At 53.2% G+C, this 17692-nt stretch overlaps 1 protein-coding gene across 5 annotated transcripts in view; it reads left to right on the top strand.

Annotated features, from left to right (window-relative positions):
* The first annotated feature begins 1927 nt into the window (after positions 1 to 1927).
* STK40 (serine/threonine kinase 40) overlaps positions 1928 to 17692 on the top strand; it is a 38180-nt gene continuing 22415 nt past the window's right edge. For 2 of the 5 annotated variants that reach the window (XM_086379780.1, XM_086379741.1), the window contains exon 1: positions 2596 to 2785. The gene's annotated coding sequence lies outside the window, so the exon portion shown is untranslated. Of the gene's footprint in view, positions 2375 to 2595; positions 2786 to 17003; positions 17172 to 17692 lie in introns of those variants that run through there. The other 3 variants (XM_086379758.1, XM_086379748.1, XM_086379769.1) reach the window with 3 other exon arrangements.

The raw sequence follows: 17692 nt of genomic DNA, 5'->3' as shown, positions 1-17692 counted from the left end.
CAGCTGGCACTCCATAAATCTTTGTGAAATGAAAGAATCATCTCATTTCATCATTACAACAGCCCTAGAGGTATGTATTAGTAGCCCCATTTTAGAGATAAGCAAACAAACCCAGAGAGGTTACCTGACTTGCTCAAGGTCACAGAGCCAGTGAATAACAGGGTGGGGATTTGAACTCAGGTCTGTATGCCTGAAACTCCATGATCTTTACTACTACACTGCACTGTTCTGCCTTCCAGCATTCCTGATACTGGTAACCAGGAAAGATAAGCAATGCCTTGATGATTCAGTGGGTAAAAGAATCGGCCTGCAATGCAGGATACACAGGAGGTTCAGGTTTGATCCCTGGGTCAGGAAGATCCCTTGTGCCTGGAAAAGTCCATGGATGGAGGAACCTGACAGGGTACAGTTCAAACAGTCGCAAAGTCGGACACAATGGAGTAACCAAGCACGCTGCTAACAGTGATGGTACCCAGCCACCAGGTATGGGCCAGCACTCAAACTTGCACACCTTTGTTCTAGGGGCTTGGCCACAGAGAACCCAGAAGTCAGCCAGTAGGAAAGGTTTGCTGGGTTTCAGAAGCCTGAGGAAGCTCCCTAGGGTTGAAGGTCTCCTCCTCTCCCTCTGTAATAGGCAGATCTGCCTGTACATCGTCAAGCAACCATCTCATGCTGTTGTGACAGGTGTCACTTTGTTATGGCAGCGTCGTCTGCCAAGATGCCCAGAGTTGGAGAGCCAGCAGGAGCGTGTGTCACAGTATGTGTGTGTCTGATGCAGTGGTCTCCTCGTGTTGCTGTCCTGATGACAGTTTTTCATTTCCTCTGGCTGGCACCTTTCCTTTCTATTCATTACCTCTCCTGCTCCCCTCTTTCTCTTCCTCCTCCTCCTCCTCTTCGTTAAAATCCTATATTTTGAATCAGCTGAGAGCCTCCTGAGGCTGGGGATGGTGGTGTCAGCTCTAAGTGATTCATCTAGCTGATAATTAGAGCTCTGGAAAACCCAACACTCATTCCTGTCAGAGCTTCCGGAATCTCTAGGCTTTTCCCTTTGTCAGAGAGAGGAGCTTGGTGGGGGGCGGGCCCAGCGTTTTTGTGCCTGCTTTCAGTCCTCCACTGTACTGAGAGGAGTATGGGTGCTCTTAGTTCACCAGGTCCCATGAGAAGCTGTTTCCACACTCACTGGATCCTCACAGTGAGCCCACAAAGTATTATTCCTATGTTGACAGATGGGAATGATTAGGGAACTTGCACAGTCACTGAACTTGTAAGAGACACAGCAAGGACTCAAATCCAACCTTTTTGGAACCTGCCAGACTTGGTTCAAATCACAGCTCTGCCATTATTAGCTATGTGTCTTTGGTTACTTTCCCTCTCAGAGTTCTAGCTGCTTCATCTGCAAACAGACTCCTTAACGCTGATGTCTCTAAAGCGCTTAACACAGTGTCTGACATACTACTGCTGTTTCGATTACTACTGTTACTCAGCCCTTTCAGCTCAGTGTGCACTAGGCATTTAGAGACAAAGACAAGGACACAGGAGGAGGCAGCCAGACTCACTCACATCAACTCTCATGTCCTGGCAGTCACTGCCTGTGTGGAGATGACAAATGCGTGCATACACGTAAGTGCTTGGCCACACACCCTAGGAAAATCCAGAGCTGTGCACACAGGCTTGGACACGTGTGCCCACATGGATACAGAATAACACAGCTGGAAAGAGACTCAGGAGTTAAGACAGTCATATGCAGCTGGCATACTGGCTCACACCTCGGAGACAAAGGAGTGGGTCCATGATCGCGGGTACTGCCACCACGGCGCCCTTCTAGCTGCTTCTGCATGCCAGCGGAGGGAAGCCAGGCTCTCAGAGGGCCCCAGTGAGTCATCAGCCTGATGCAATCCCTTTAAAGGGCTCATCTGCTGGTGCAAGAAGCTGATTCATGGAGGGCGTGGTTGCTGGAGAAGGAGGAGAAAGGGACCGAAACTGCAGCAGGAGGGGCTGAGGTTAGGTGGCTGGAATAGCTAACAGGAACTCTTCACTGTTAACCTGACTGGTCGAGACTCTAAGGATCTTCAGATTGAAGCGGGATTTCTACAAAAGCGAGGGGCCCAGAGGGAAATGAATTGTAAGGGCTACGGCAGGAATTCCTGTCATTGATGAGCCCCACGCCAGCGCTCGCCGCACAAAGCTCCAGGAAGCGAGAAATGGGGGTCAAGAAAGAGCCAGTTCTCTGACAAAGATACTACAACCGGCCGATCTTTCAGCTGCTGGAGAAGTCTCCAGACCCGGGAGGGCGAGTGTAGGGCACGCGAGGCTCAGTGGAGTAGCGGCGGGGGCGGTGCCTCCGGCCCAACCTCACCGCAGATTCAGATAAGCGGTAAGTACCGCCCCTTAGAGTCTTTGTCTCCAATCGTTTCCCAGATTTCAGCCCGAGCCCCACCCTAAACCAATCTTCAATCAGATTCTGGTCTGTTACCTGAAGGCTTCCGCCCTTCGTCAAGATGGCGTCCAATCCCGGAGCCGTGGGCTGTAGATATGGGCAAGGGGCGGGGCTGCGGCCTATCCGGGAGGAGGGGGCGGTGCGTCACTTCCGTTGTCAGGTGGCGGCGCTGCAGCCATGGAGGGAGGCGGCGGCAGCGGCGGCGGCGGCTCGGGAGGCTGCGCCGGGAGACGGCGGTGAGCGGCTCCCACGCCCCTTGCCCGGCCCCGGTCCCCCGGGACGGAGCGCCGAGTAGCCCCGGCTCCGGGCTACGGACTATGGGCGAGCAGCGCTGAGCACCGGGGGAAGGTGAGGGCAGGGGTCCGGGAGAGGGGAGCCGGGAGCCCGGCCGGGGATGCGGGTTGGCGGGGGCGGGCCTCAGCGGCCGTGGCAAGGGGATCAGGGTGACAGCCTGAGGCCGTCCGGCTTGACCGAAATGACAACAGTGGATCCGCCGTCCCCGGCTGGGGTCTGCTCTTCCCAGGGGGCGGGGGAGGGGGCGGGAGCTCCTGCGCGCCGGGTACCGGGTGGCCACGGGGGTGTCTCGGTCCCAGCCCTGGGAGACGGCACAGCTCAGCCTTGCCTGGAGTCACTTGGTCAGTCAGTGACCAAGTGAAGGCGCAGGTTTTTCCCAAGAGGTACCCTCTCCTCTCCGTACTGCCCTCCTGATCCCGAGAGTGACTTGAGATTTGGAACGAGTCCCCGGAGAGCTTCTTCTCCAGCCTGGGCTTCCTCCACGAGCCCTCACCCATTGGCACGGGCACCATCGCTGCTGGAGAATTTCGAGTCCCGGGCGGCGATCAGGTGCGGGTCCGAGCTACCTGCTTGTCGGTGCTGTGTTTGACCGGCCTTTTCCGAGGAGAGAGCCTGCTCTGTAGTCACTGTTTCACCTGCCATGCCCCATCAGGCCCGCCCATTCCCACGGCGCTTGGCCCACCTTCCAGTCAGTAGGTAGGGGCATCGGGATTCCCTCCAGACGTCGAGTACTCTGCCTGCCACCCCCACTCTCTAGGTTTGATGCCCGTTTGTTGGCGGAAGGAAGAGATGACAGCCGCCTTCGTTGGCAAGATAGACTTTGCTCTGTATTAAGTCACAGGAGGAAACCGGTTGGCTTTGCTTAGTTTTGAGAGCAATGAAGAAGAGGGTAGTCACTCTGGGCTGGGCACTTTCTCTCTTTGCTCAGCTTTGCATGAAATAAGGAAGAGCAGGATATGCACTTGTAAGGCCAAAAGAACTCTTGTTTGTAAACAGCGCTTGTGAGCTGGGCCAGTGCTCCTTGATGGTTCTGCTGTGTCAGCTCTTTGTCCCTTAAATCTAAGACATTATGGAGATGGGCCTTGTTCGTTCATTCATTCATCCATTCATTCCCCACATAATAGCATGACAGCAGCAGTGTCCTTGCCTGGAGAGGCAAGTACCCTGTATTATAGAGGTTAAGTGTAGCTTTGGAGCCAGAACTCCTGAGTTCACATTCTAGCTCTGCAGCTTTGTAGCTGTGTGGCCTTGGGCAGATTGTTTAACCTCTCTGTGCCTCAGTGTTCTCAGCTATAGAACAGGACTGATAACAGAGTTACTGTGAAGATTTTAAAAGTTAACACATGCAAAACACATAGAACCATGTCTGCCACATAATGAATTCAATAAATGTTAGCTAATCTTATTTCAAGAAGCTCATGGTCTGGTTAAGGGAGAAAGTGAACAGTGTTAGTCGCTCAGTTGCATCCAACTCTTTGTGACCCCATGGACTTACCAGGCTCCTCTGTCCATGGAATTCTCCAGGCAAGAATACTGGAATGGGTTGCCATGCCCCCCTCCAGGGGATCTTCCTGACCCAGGGACCAAACCCGGGTCTCCTACATTGCAGGATTCTTGACTAACTGAGCCACCAGGGAGACTGACCTGTAAACAAATCGTTGAAACATTGTCTAAAAAAAACTAGTATCAGCAAGAACAGAGGGCTGTGGGAGTCCAGCAAAGGAAGCTTCTAGCTCAACCTGAGTTGGGGTGGTAGGAGAGGTTTTGGGAAAGCTTGGAAGAAGTGATGATGCTGGAACTGTATCTGGAAGGATGAGAAGGCTCAGCCAGGTACGAACAAAGGGGCAAGGTACTTCACTTCGACATCTAAACTCAAAATTTATCCCAGAAACCTCGGATTGTTCAGTATGGAGTATGAAAGTCAACCTGGAGCCAGGTGAAACAGTACAGGTTCACAGGGGAATGCCACATTAACAATTTGGAAGTTTGTACCAAGGGCAGTAGGGAGCGAGGGAAACGGATTGAAGCAGAGCAGTGTCGTGGTTGGACTTGTGTTTTAGAATGCTCTCTCTGGAGCCTCAGCAGAGAAGGGAGAGGAGAGGAGAAGCTGAAACACTGGAGACCTCTTCAGAGGTTACCGCAGGGCAGGCCTCCGAGAGAGGAGAGGTGGCGCAGGGTGGGGGATCTTTGGTAAGATGGCACTGCCTGCAACCAGTGGCAGGTGACAAGCTCGCTGTGTTGTCCTGGGCTGCTCTGCTGGGCCCAGAAGTGCCTGACACATCTGCCTCTCTCTTCCTGAGACTGCAGGTCTTTCAGGCAGCCCGGCTGGTGAGACTGTCCTCCAGAAGGTCATTTGTAAGGTCGGTTGCTCCCTTTTGCCTTTAATTTGACCTTTGGGGAAGGCAGCTGACTGGAGTGGTAAAGAGCCTATTTGGCTCCACTCTCAGACAGAATCTCAGTTCCAATCCCAGCCCCTGCCGGTCAGTAGAGGTTACTTATTCTCTGCGTGCCCAGCTTTTTCATCTGTAAAGTGGGGGCAGTAAGAGCCCTCCCTAGGAGGGCAGTCATGAAGATCTGTAAGGCGTGGCAAGCTGGACATGGAATGCACGTTGAGTGAGAGATGCTTGGTAAATGCTACAGGCTGCAGGAAAGAACTCCTCAGAATTAGTCAAAGCAGTTAGTGGCGACTAAACTGTGTCCCAGGGAGCTGTCAGAAGTGTCCCGAGGGATCACAAGATCACAGAATTTTATTGTATTCTCTCCAAAAACGAAATCTGTATGGAGTTTACCAAGCCAATATGGGAGCCATGCAGATGATTCAGCTCAGCTCTTTAAAAGAACCATTTAAAAAAAAATGGAAGTAGGACTGCTGAGAAAAAAAAATCGTATTTTAAAGGATACTAGGAGAACTTCCCTGGTGGTCCAGTGGCTTAGACTAAACGCGTCCAATGCAGGGGGCCCGGGTTCAATCCCAGGTTGGAGAACCAGATCTCACATGGCACAACTAAAGACCTGGTGCAGCCTAACAACTAAATAAATACATATTTTTAAAAAATAAAGTAGCCTGGGAGAAAACACGTTTAGAGTTTCTTCCATATGTGTCCCTACTAGTGGCCCTGGTTTGGTATAGAATTAGCACCATCAGGAAGCACACGTGCGTTGGCCCCAAATCCAGAACCCCAGTTCCACACACATAAGCTCCCACGTGCAGCTGGGGAGTTGTTGGGTACCAGGTACAGAAGGAGATTGGAGAGGCAGGCCCTGTCCTAGAGAAGCTGGCGGTCTAACAGGGGCCTGGCAGGCTCCTAACCAATCAGCACCTGCAGATAGTTGGGGGCGTGTCTCATAGGAGTCTGTGCGGCAGGTAGAGGGAATGAGGGGAAGGGGTATTTCTCCCCGAGGGATGGGGAGGTGACTGGGGAGAATTTTGGAGAGGCCTTAGAACTTGAACTGGATCTTGATGAAAACTATATATTGACAGGGAATAGAGTGTTCATGAAGCACTCCAGACAGGGGAGCATCAAGGCACAGGCGTGGGTGCAGGCTGGTGTGTATGTGTGCTATAGGAACCACAAGAGGTTCCGGCACAGGGTGTGAAGGGACCTGGCTTTAGGATACTCTGGAGAGGCGAGCACCAGGGCTAAGATGCTTGAACTTCTGTAGGTGAGGGGCTGCTTTGGTTTAAGTGGAGGAAACACCATTAAACGTGCATCTTCCCAAGAGCCCTCTGGCTGCTGGGAGAGGGCGGACTGGAGCGAGAACACGCACTGAGTCTCTGTAAGCGGTTTCTGCTGTAATCAGAGTAAGGATCAGTGGGGCCTGGATCAAGGCAGAGGCAGATGGGAAATGGAGGAAGGGCGCAGATCAGAGCTGTTTGGGGGGAAAGTCAGCTGGACTCTGAGAGTGTCTGGAAGTGAGGACTGAGGGAAGAGCAATGATGGCAGGTGCCCCCGAGCTTCCTGATCTGGTTGACGGTGACTGATAGAGCCGGCAGGAGAGAATGGCCAGGGAGATCCTCCAGAGCCACTCGGTAAGCCCTCTCATGGGAGAGGATCAGTTGCAGAGTCTGTGGCTTTCGGTCCAGCTTTGGGCCAGGCTTCTCTCTGGTTTTGCCTGAGTCAGCGCCTGGGAAAAGGGCAGCTTCCCTTCCTCATCTTCCCTCTTCTCAGATTTGCCCAGGAGGTGAACTTCTTCAGTGTTTCAGACACTCAAGGGGCTGAGTCTGCAAGACTCCTGTGACTTGTTCAGCCTTCAGATGGCCCTCCAGAGCAGCCCTTCCATCTGGTGCTGTCCACACTGACTCAGCAAGTGATGGGTCCCAAAGAGCAGTGTGCCCTCAGGGCAAAGATGGTGTTCCCGGGGCCCGGGAGGTCTCATCTAGAAAGAGACCTTGAGGTGGGATTTACTCTGGAGGCTGGGTTGGCCGACCCAGTCCTTCTTCTCAGGAAGGAGAGATGTCTGCCACAGGCCACCTGGGACCCACTCAGCCATCAGGGAAGTGAGAGGGAGCTGCCTTCATGTCCTTGTCCCCCTGAGCTCTGCAGAGAGGGATGTGCTGGTAGATGGGACTTCACACAGGCCCTTTGAACTGGGGAGATTTTCACAGGATTTGACCTTGCACTTGCGGTGTACAGAAAGTCAAAGGGAAAGTGGCCTAAGACAAGGGCATTTCTTCCTCCTGCACCTGCTCAGGTGAGACTGTGGCCTTGAAGGTGGCCCGGGGCCCACAGCAGCCCTGCATCTCCTCTCGGGATCTGTCACCAAGATCCAAGAAGGGAAAGCGTGGTGTCTCTTGCACTGATTTCCTTACTATCTTAGAGATGGTTCCACTTTGTCTCATGCACGTCTGGGTTATTTTGGGCGATACTGTGTCATCATGGTTTGTGTAATTTATTCAGCAAACTCTCTGCTGATGAACTTAGGTTTTTCTCGGCCTTTTGCTCTTCAAACAAAGCTGAAGTGACTGTATCTGCATGTGTGTGGTTCTGCCCACCTTAGGCATCCACAGGATAAATTCCAAAAGGAGTTGCTGCCTCAAAGAGTACCTTTTATAATTATTATTATTATTATTTTAAAGTAGTTTCTCAGCCTCCTTCTAGTGAACTGGAGCAGCCTGGTTTTCCCCCAGCCAGCAAAGATGCTCCTTCCTGAAGGGAACTGAGAACCCCAGTGGTGATAACCCTCTTCTGGCTCTTCGCGGTCAGAGTTGGGGTTCCCTAGAGCTTACACAGTCCAGCAGTCTACAGGTCTGCTGGTTTTGGAGAAACTCTAGTTGTGGGAAAGCACCAGAGAAAACTGAGAAGGGCTCTTATCATTTAGGATGAAGCTGTCCCCTCTGTTTACAGATCATCACCTACTTGGCAAAAGAGATAGGCAGGGGATCTTAAGGCTTTAGGGAGTCTGTGACCCAAGGATCCGCAAGGAAGAAGTGGCCTGGACATGGTAGTGGGAACTGGCAAGAGCAGGCTGGTGTGCCTGTCCCATCTTTGGGTTTAGGGCAGAGCTGGCTAGAGGTGTGGAGAGGTGCCTAAAAGCAGATACCTTTAGGGAGAAACTCAGGTCAGCCCCTCAGGAGGCCCCAGGACTGCCAGAGCCCAGAATTCTCTGGCCTTTTGGAGCCCCACTGCTGGCTCACCACCTCGGGAGAGCGAGCATCCTGCCCCTTTTTGTAGTTGATGTGCAGCCCCTCGGAGAAGGCAATGGCACCCCACTCCAGTACTCTTGCCTGGAAAATCCCATGGATGGAGGAGCCTGGTGGGCTGCAGTCTATGGGGTCACTAAGAGTCCGATACGACTGAGCGACTTCACTTTCACTTTTCCCTTTCATGCATTGGAGGAGGAAATGGCAACCCACTCCAGTGTTCTTGCCTGGAGAATCCCAGGGACAGCGGAGCCTGATGGGCTGCCGTCTATGGGGTCGCACAGAGTTGGACACGACTGAATCGACTTAGCAGCAGCAGTGCAGCCCCTGGCGTCACCAGGCGTGTGTGACCTCCGTGTCTGAGTTCTCTTCTCACTCCACTCCCAAAGTGCTTCCTCCTGAAGGAACAGAAAGGAAACCAGCCAGAAAAGAAGGATCCCCACCAGCTTCCAGGTCCTTTTCTAAGTACTCTGCAATATGAATTGAGGCCTTCTGCCAGCCTAAGGAAAGAGGAATTGTCTCTGTTCTACAGAGAACCCCCAGGCCAGACGGGCTAAGGAACCTGTCCACTGTTACTCAGCCAGCACAGGCAGAGCTGGTTTTCCAGCCCACACCTTTGTGACCGTAGATCCCATGCCATCCCATTCCCTGATCCTGGCCAGGCTCTGGCCTCAGGGAGCCCAGCCCACGTGGAATCTTGGGCCCATAAAGCCGTAGAGCTGGAAATGACCTTGACAAAGCTGTAGCAGTCCCTTCTTTTTTCCTGGAAAAATGGAAACTGCCACTGCCTGGAGATACATCCCTCCCCTCCTACCCTGTGAGTAGGGGGTAAGGAGACCTTCGATGCAGTCTTCCAGCACTTAAGGCTCAGATCAGACCTGGCTTCAGAACCCAGTTCTGACCCTTGCTAACTGAGTGACTTTGAGCAAGTCACTCCCTGTCTCCAGCCTCTGCCATAAAATGAACTTACCACCCCTTGCTCCAAAGCAGTGATGAGAATTAGACACAGGTGTTATTGGCCTCTGGTGAGGCCCCGGAGAGCTCTTTGGTGGTGAGTCTGAGTCTCCTGAAAGAGGCATCATGAACCAGCTTCCAGGTCTCCAGTTTGAACCGTTTGGTGGTCTTCCCAGCTCTTACAGAAGCCAGGTGGCAAGCAGGAAGTTCCTTGTAAGCCAGTTTGCAAGTTGCCTGGGAGAGCTTGAGCGTGGCGGTTTGTCTCTTCTGTGCCCTCTCTCTGACGCAGCCTTGCATCAGCATGCAGGCCCACACGTACAGGGCGTTCTCAACGCCGTGCCACTTCCAGTGCGCCTTCTCTAAGACCCAGCCTTCCAGGTTCCAGTGCCACTCTTAATCATTCTGATGGGTTCAGAAATTTTGTTAAGTTATTATAGTAATCTGCAGTGAAATAGTTAAGCAGAATGCGAGCGTGCATGTGCACAGGTGTGCTCAGTCATGTCTGACTCCTTTCGACCCTATGGTCTGTAGCCTGCCAGGTAAGCCGGTTAAAGCACTGTAGAAGAATATGAAATAAAACTACCCATCTCCTGTTTGTGTTCTGTTACCTGGATGTATCCACTGTTGAGTTTCTTCTAGAAATTTCTTACGCATATTCATTTTTTTAAACCCAAATGGGATCATTTTATGCAAATAGAACTGCAGTTTGCTTTTTTTTTTTAAGTAACGTATCCTAGACATCTTCGTCTATCAGCAGACATGGGCCTGGTCTTAAAGGCTGCATAGTATTCCCCTGTCTGGACATAGCGTGATGGAGTGAACCAGTGTCTCTTGGTAAACATGTAAATTGTTTCCTGTCTGGAGGGGATGTGTGTGTGTTTTGATTTTTGTGGTTTTATCTTTGTGCGTTTTTGCTGCTACCCAGGGCTCTTGAGGGACCCTCATTAAGTACATTTATCTTGGTGAACTTGGGTGAGTGGACCTAGAGAATAAATTCCTAGAACTGGGTATGCTGGACCCAGGACAAGTACATTTCCTCCTGCTTTGTTGACTGTGATGTCACTGTCTTCTGCCTGTTGGGCCTGTGCAGGGGGTTCTGCGGTGGTCAAGGGCCCAGGCCCTGCCCCCAGGAGCTCACCCACTGGAGAGACACAGGCAAGCGGGCTCTTGCCCACACGTGGACAGAGTGTGTTGGGGATGGCTCGTGGCTGGCCTTAGCGACTCGGAGCAGGTGAAGCCCTTGTGTGGGTCCACTTGTCTGAACAGCCTGCTGAGGGCAACTCTGATGGCAGAGCCCGCTGTCTGCCTCTGTAATCTTGCCCCCCAGCAGCCATAGCCAGTGGCATCCAGCAGACTGCAGAAAGCGAACTGCATTGTTCATTCTCACGGTTGTGAAATTTAATTGAATTTCATTGTTGATAGAGGCAGTTAAAGAAAGGCAGTTGGCTGGCCCCAATCCAAATTACCTTTCTCACAGGATGATTGCAGTGACTTTTGCTGTTGTAAACCACACGGAGAGAGAGAACTGCATCACCCGGGGCTGGCCTGGGCATTTCCGTCTGTCCATCTGTTGCTCTGGAAATCTGGGATGGAAGAAGGGAGACGTAACATTTGCCGGTGCCTCCCACAGGCTGGCTCCCTGCAGTCCTCAGGGCTCCCCGGGCAGGAGCTGCCCGGTCCCTCTCCTCTGGGTGGAGACTGCAGAGCAGGGAGACACATGCTCAGGACACAGAGGTGCTGCCAGCCTCGGCCAGCCCTGCTTTAGTTGTTTGCTGCTTTCTCTTGGCCTGACTGGAGCCGTCGTGGGTGTCAGGAACCTGAATTCCAGGAGAAGCCCGGTGGGAGGCTTTGTTCCCACCAAACAAAGCAACGCTTGATGGTTTGAGCTGAGGAGGGGTCCCCCTAGTTGCCGGGCAGGCTGGCGTGACAGGAGGGCTTCCGTGACTCAGTCTCCCGTCCCTGCACATGGCAGAAGCCCCGCCCGCCCCCCCCCTCCAGGCAAGGGGCCACCAGGAAGGCCTCCCAGTCAGTGTACTTGGCGGCGTCTCCTGACTGCTTCTCTTGGTAGGAGATGCCCAGTTAGCACAGCCTGAGAAAGAGCTATTAAGTCTGTCCCTTCCTCTTCCAACACCCACACACAGTGACGGATTATTTGTTGTCACATCAGCTGCTTCCGGAGGCCCTGGGAGGGTGAAGCCAGTGCAGGGCTGGCGATGCTGCCCCGGATTCCGCTCTGGTGACTCTCAGAAAGGCTGCTGCCGAAGCCCTTCTCCCCAGCCCAGGGACTGCTTCCTCTTGCTTCTCTCTTCTCCAGAGAAGCCTCCAGGCCCGCCTCTGTGTACACGGGCCTGGAGCCTCTTCTCCCAGATTCCCTCTGGGACACATCCTCCCAGCCTGGAGCCTTCTGCCCCCTTGAAGGTCTCTCCCCTCAGCCTTCGTGGAGGCCACTGAGGAGCCCAGTGGGGCTTGCCCCGGGCAGGGAGGTGAGGAGGGACATTCCTGATTATGTAATCTCCTTGAGCTCCTGGAGGAGACTGGAGCTGGATCTCCGAGCTGCAGACACGGGGCCCCCTGTGAGCAGCGGGGGCCTTCAGTCCCCTGCTGGTGCCCAGAACTGCACTCAGCCTGCTCTAATCCTGCCGAGGAAAGGCGGTGACAGGGGATGGGTCTGTGCGGATGTGCTGGGGTGGGGGGAAGCGGGCTGGGCACGGGGCCCGGGTTCTGGCCGCCCCTCCCACTTCCCACTGGGCTGAGTCACTTCCTCTCTGGCGCTGCAGGTAGTCTCCCACACGCCCAGCGGCCTTTGGGGGTGGGGTGCACCCCCTGCAAGAGAGGAGCTCCGGTTAGTAGCAGCCAGTTCGCCCGTTACCCCCGAGGCAGGCGTTTAGAGAAGGATGTGATGTTATGAATTCCTGACAGATTGGAGCTATACATATCCTGCATTTTAGAAATGAACAAAATCATCACTCTGTTTTGGAACGGTGGAGATGACAGCACACGCATGAATCTTTGTCATCAGGGAGTCCTGGCTAAGGCTGAGGGATTACTAATCCGCCTCCCCATCCCCCAGCATCCGTCCTGGGCACAGAAGCCAGTGACTTCCAGTGCGTTCCTGGGGAGATTGCTGTGGCCCTCTGGCTCCCAGGAGGAGGGTCCATGCCTGCTCAGGGATGGCTGTCATTCACACTCAAAGAAAAGCCCTCAAACAGAGCTCCCTTCCAGCCAGCCAGGAAGGGTAGAGGAGAACAGGCCACAGGCAGCCTCCTCTGGTCCGATGAGCTGGGTAGGGTCTCGAGGCTTTGGTTTGTTAGCAGACCAAAAAAGAGGGGAAATCTTTACCTCATGAAGTTGTGAGAATGAAAGAAAATCTAGGAAACACTAAGAACAAACGATTCCTGGCAAGCAGTCAGTGCCCGCCAGGTGGTAGTTTACAAGGTATGCGCCTGGAGAGCCTTGTCACCAGGGAGCCACCTCAGTATGGAGCAGGGGCCCTCGCCTTTCATCCGCCAGAGACCTCGAGACACCCCTCTTTTACAAATGATGAAACTGAGGCCCACGGAGAGTGAATGACTCTCACAGAGGGTAGGTGACTAGCTCAGGGTCAACAGCTAGTGAGTGATGGAAGCTGAAGTTTAAACCCAGGCCTTGACCCCAAAATCCATCTTGTGCTCCCACCTAGCATTTGGGTAACTGTTCCCTGGTTTGAAACACTTGGTTCCGTGGGCTGCAAGTTTCTCTTGGTTCCCGGGGTTGATTTTGTGGATGGAGAGCCAGTCTGTAGGGAAGCTGGGCCACTGGTTACCGCACGTGCCTGTAAGTGTAGAGGTGCAATGAGGGTGGCTCCCCGAGTGCTTGGGTCAGGAGAGGGTGGGGGAGCCGCCTTGTGGGCTGGTGGGAGGGCTTCTCAGTAACCCAGCCTCTGCAGCTCCGCAGAGCACCTTCTCTGGGTCACCTGCTGAGGTTTCACACTGCTAACCTCAAGTCCGGTGGTTTGTTTCCAGGTATAGTCCGCTAAGAGCGTAGCTGAGCCAGAAAATCTCTTTTCTGGGCGAAAACAAGTGGTAGGAATTTTTCTGAGCAGCAGAAGGACGTTCACACTCCAAACCTAGAGTGTCCCACAGGGTCTATCCCCCGAGTGAGGAGCAGGCCAGGCCGTCACTCACACGTTCCCACACTTTACTGCAGGAAAGCAGATTTTTTGCTGGACTCAGCAAAAAGGGGGCTGGTCTGTCCCTTCGCCAGTGAGGGGTTGGTCCCAGTCTGCAGGCATGCGGTGAATGGGTTTCATTCCTCAGAGGGGGTTGCCCTCCAGCAGCCAACACTGTGTAAGCACAACCCCTGGTGATCAGCCCAGAACCGCCCTGCCCTGGGCATCCAGGCGTTTCTGACATGGGACTTTTCCTGGACAGACTGTTCCCAGCACCACTGCAGCCCAGTTACCCACAGCTGTGACCCCTTCTGTCTCTGCTCCTGGATTCTGGCTCCTGCCACGAGCTGCTGGACCATCCGTACTCTCTTCTGGGTCTCTCTGCCTCCAGCCCCTGGCCTCTCATTGGGTCTTCTCTGTCCCCTGCCCCAGTGTGGGTTTTGGTGCCTTCTGGGTGCATAACAGACACTTCTGCACTCCGCATGTTCTCATTCAGCAGTGGGTGGATGCAGGGGCGTGGAGATGAACTGGGGTTGCTCAGCCTGGAGAGTGATGGAGTCAGGGGAGTCAGACATTAGTTACAGCACATAGGAGCAGACAGAGGGTGCTCTGGCAGCCAGAAGAGGAAGGGACTTGCTGCAGGAGGGGACACCCGTGAGGACCCAGGGAGAACAGGGCAGGGGTGTTCATGGCATACTCGGAATTGTGAGTCATTTGGTGTAGCTGCCCTTATGGGGCATAGAAAGGCAGGGAAGCTGGAGAGGTAGCCTGGGTCTGGCCAGGATTACTGAGGAGTTTGGATTTCTTCCTAAAGACCCCAGGAAGCATTGGAGGACCCCCACAGCAGAGACAGATGGAGCTGGTGCAGGCCCAGGTCCCCGAGCAGAGGAGGAAGAGCAGCCTGCTGGAATCTGTTTGTCCAGCCTCAGTTACACAGGGCTTCCCTGGTGGCTCAGATGGTAAAGAGCCTGCCTGCAGTGCAGGAGACCCAGGTTCGGTCCTTGGGTCGGGAAGATCCCCTGGAGAAGGGAATAGCAACCCACTCCAGTCTTCTTGCCTAGAGAATTCCATGGACAGAGGAGCCTGGGGAGCTATATATATAGTCCATGGGATCGCCAAAGGTCGTGCATGACTGAGTGACTAACACTTTCACTTTTCAGTTATACAAAGTAGCTGAGGTAGGGGTCTTCTGATGGAGTTCCTGTATCCTTCCTGACTAGAACAGTGCCCCACCATCTTGCAGTGGGTGCAGAGACCCCCTTTGAAGAAGAGGCACTATAGAAAGCCGCCACCAGGTGGCAGACCTTGAGATTGCTCAGAGACCTCATTTCCACCCCGCCCCCGCCCCCGTTTCTTAGGAAGAGTTTACGGAACTCCTGTTCACACCAGGCTGGCTCCGCCCCACAAGTATGAGATTCCAAATTCTTCTTCTGTGAGCTTTGTACCCACAAGAAATCCTTCTGAACCTGTGAATCTGGACAACAGATTCCTCCAGGGTCTTGGGAGCTGTTCCAGCAGGGTGTAATTTCTCTGTCTCCAGAGAGTAAATTCCAAACATGGTGACCCTTCACCTCTAAGCACTTCAGCATCTGTAAGCTAAGAACAGGGGCATTCTCCTATGTAACCACAGGGCAGTTTTCAAATTCAAGAAATTTAACATTGTATCATCTGATATACAGTCTATATTCAGATTCTGCTAATTGTTCAAAATATAACTTCTTCCCCTCAGGATCACCTGTCTCATTTATTTGTCCTGTCTTTAATATCCTTCAAGTGAGACCAGTTCTTCAGCCTTTGTTAACTACCTGACATTGATGTTTTTGATGCATATAGGCCTGTTGTTGAATGTTCCCTCAGTTTTAGTTTGACTCCTGATCAGCTTCAGGTTATGCATTTTTGGAAAAAAAAAAATTAACATCAGTAAGATTGCTTCATATCAGGAGTAACATGATGTCAGATTGTTCTGTTATTAGTGATATAACTTTGATCATGTGGTTAAGGTTGCAGTTTGCTTTTTTTTAAATTGTATATTTACACATAGTGAGTTTCACGGGTCTTCTAACAATTCCGTCGTTTTGACAAACGCACACACCTAGCCTTACATCCTTTGGTAGCAGTTTTACAGCCCAGGATGTGTGCTCTGTCCCCTCCCACAGTTCTCTGCGAGAGAGCTTGGACCAGAGGCACCAGGTCTCAGTTCCAGACTCTTACTGCCCCCCAGCTGGATTATGATGAAGGACCTCATCATCCTGGGAAGGAAATGGCAACCCCCTCCAGTCTTCTTGCCTGGGAAATCCCCTGGACAGAGGAGCCTGGTGGGCTACAGTCCACAGGGTCACCAAAGAGTCAGACATGACTTAGCGACTAAACAGCAGCAGCATCATTCTGGACAGTCCCTTACTGGGCACTGAATTGATAATTGCCAGCTAGTGCTCCGGCCTCTGCTCCACCATGAACCAGTGAACAGAACAAGAGGATGAGATGCTGTGTGCCTCTGCCTAAAAGAACCGGCCCTCCCCTTGACCCACAAAACAACTGTACCCTGCCCTCCACTGCAGGCTCGTACCTGGTACTGCCCAGCACCCCTCTGCCTCCTCAGGAGCTCAGCCAGCCCCCAGGCTTCCTCTCCTCCCCACATTCAGTTGAACGTGTCACTCAGGCTGCCCATCAGACCACCCACACCCACACCTACCCCCACCCAGCCTGGAGTATCAGACCAGCAGACAGATAGCAAGTTCAAGGTCTCTTAAGCCTTCAGTCTGGTGATCTTCCTTCTTCTGCTCCCCACCCCCGCTCCAAGTCAGTGCCTGACTATTCCTTTCTCCTTGGGCAGCAAGAGAAATTCAAAGCTGCTGTGTTTAAGCTAAGAAAAGCACAATTTATCATATGTTTGTAATATGCCAGTAAGTACTCTTGCTAACCCTTTTACGTGGGTCATCTCACTGAATCCTTAGACCAGCCTTTCTGGGTTTTGCATATACAGAATAAGTATCTCATCCAAGATCTCATCATTAAGTAATGGTGCTGGGCTTGCTCTGACTCCAAGCATCCCAGCTAGCATGGGTTATATAGGTCAAGGTGGTGATCCCTTTAGCTGGAGAGTGACTGGACCAAGCGGACGTCAGCTGAGGCTTGCTGCAGAAAGCACCCTAAGCTTTCCACCACCACCCCCAACCCCCACCCGCAAGCGCTGTAGTACAGATGTTTCTGTCTGTGCTGTGGCACGGAAACGACTGAGACGCATTGCTTTGACCACATTGTTCTGCCACCTGAGCGTCCTGTGGACAGAGACCCTTTTCTTCCTCCCTCCTGGGGTCTGGTGTGGGTGTGGCCACACAGACCCTTGACACATGTGTGGCAAATAGGGCTGAGGCCAGAGATGGGTGGGAGCACTTATGCTCACTTCCAGGTGCCAGGTGGGCTGGACAGAGGGGCAGGGTCCCTGCCTTCAGTAGACACTGCCAGAGATAAAGCCCAGAAGACAGAGGCCTGTACAGCTCAGGATCTTTTTATTTGTTTTGTTTTGACAGAGCCAGGAAACATGGCGGTGGGGATAGGGACAGCTTGAATCCTGACACTTACTGGCTCAACGTGACCCTGCAGTGTAGACAAGTCCTTCGGCTCCTAGCAGGCATTAGAAGCTGCTGACAGATCGTGGCCACCAGCTGTGGTGTCATCACACACATGCACACACACAGGTAGCTTACTGGGCTGGGGTCTGCTGTTTGCTCCTTGCAGGGACCACCTGTGCATTCCACCTGCACTGGTTTGGTCTGCAGGGTCACCCACCTCTCCAGGAGCCCCCAGGGTGGCAGCAGGAAGCCTACTAGGAGGCTGAGTGCAGAACTGCACATGTGGGCAAGCCCTGTGCTGCCCCTCATGTTTGTGGCTCTGTGCATGTGTGAGTGGCCATCGCCGGGGACTGCGTCTGCGCACCTGCATGGAGACCAGTGGGGGTGCTTCTGGGCCTCTCCTTGCCTCGGCCAGGCTTCAGTTGCTTTGTAGTTGGGTAGAGCTGAAGAAAGACTGAGCTGGGAAGGTCTCAGTACCCTCTCTCTTTGCAGCCCACTTCCTTGGGGGATTGGTGGTATGCCCACCGTGTTGAACCACGGTCTGCCATAGGGTGCCCTGCCTGGCACTGCCCTGCCCAGCTGTCTTGTACGGTGGCACACTGCAGCCTTGGACTGGGCATCATGGGCCTTAGAACCTCGGGTGGTGC

Source organism: Bos grunniens, chromosome 3 (genome assembly GCF_055505025.1).
Source record: "Bos grunniens cultivar Pamir isolate PY7600 chromosome 3, Bosgru_T2T1.0, whole genome shotgun sequence".
In the NCBI taxonomy this organism is placed as follows: domain Eukaryota; kingdom Metazoa; phylum Chordata; class Mammalia; order Artiodactyla; family Bovidae; genus Bos; species Bos grunniens.
This window is presented reverse-complemented; position numbering and strand designations above follow the sequence as displayed.